Genomic DNA, 719 nt, shown 5'->3' with positions numbered 1-719 from the left:
GGGGGGGGGTCACTTCCTCAGGGGAAGCCACCGCCCCAAACCCCCCTGCTTTGTTCACTCCCCTCCCCGAGCATCTGTCACCGACTCTCAACTCTGTCACTTGTTTCTGTGTCCACTGCCTCACTCCGCCCCCTAAATATCAGCCCCACGAGGGGAGAAGGCTGGTGTGTTTGCTGCTGAGCCGCCGGGCGATGTGCCCGCACACAGTTCACGCTCAACAAACCTTAGCCGCTGCGCGAATGAGCGGGTGAACCATAGCAGTTCCCACCTCGCAGGGGCCGGGAATGAAGCGTGATGCTTATTGGACACAAACCTCGCACGGACGAGCCTCAGTCACTGTGGTTGTTATTATTGTGAGTAATAGTAACGGCTGCTGTGCAGGAACCCCTAGCAGGGGAGGGGAAAGGAGAGGAGGGGAGGAGAGGAAGGAAGCGGGAGGGAAGGGAAGGGAGGGGAGGGGAGGGGGGCCCAACGCCTCGGGGGCTCAGTTTCCCCATCGGTGACATCTCAATTGGAAGAATGAGGGGTTTCCAGCCCAGGGCCCCTGGGTCTGTGGTCCCGGGAGGGAGGCAGCGGGGTGGGGCCAGGGACTGAGAATTGCTCCTGCGGTTTCACCAAAGGAGCCACAGGGGAGCGTCCCCCGCAGGCGGTGGGCTGTCAGGGGCCCCAGCCTGGCCGCCTGCTCTCCTGTGCACCTGCCGCTCACAGGCGAGGCTTGA

General features: G+C 62.9%; 1 protein-coding gene across 1 annotated transcript in view; it reads left to right on the top strand.

Annotated features, from left to right (window-relative positions):
- TMEM114 (transmembrane protein 114) overlaps nucleotides 1-719 on the top strand; it is a 15197-nt gene that overhangs the window by 11031 nt on the left and 3447 nt on the right. The gene's annotated exons all lie outside the window — the stretch shown is intronic.

The sequence above is a fragment of the Myotis davidii genome, unplaced genomic scaffold (genome assembly GCF_000327345.1).
Source record: "Myotis davidii unplaced genomic scaffold, ASM32734v1 scaffold639, whole genome shotgun sequence".
NCBI lineage: Eukaryota > Metazoa > Chordata > Mammalia > Chiroptera > Vespertilionidae > Myotis > Myotis davidii.
The sequence above is the reverse complement of the archived record's forward strand: the minus strand, read 5'-3'. Positions and strand labels throughout refer to the sequence as shown.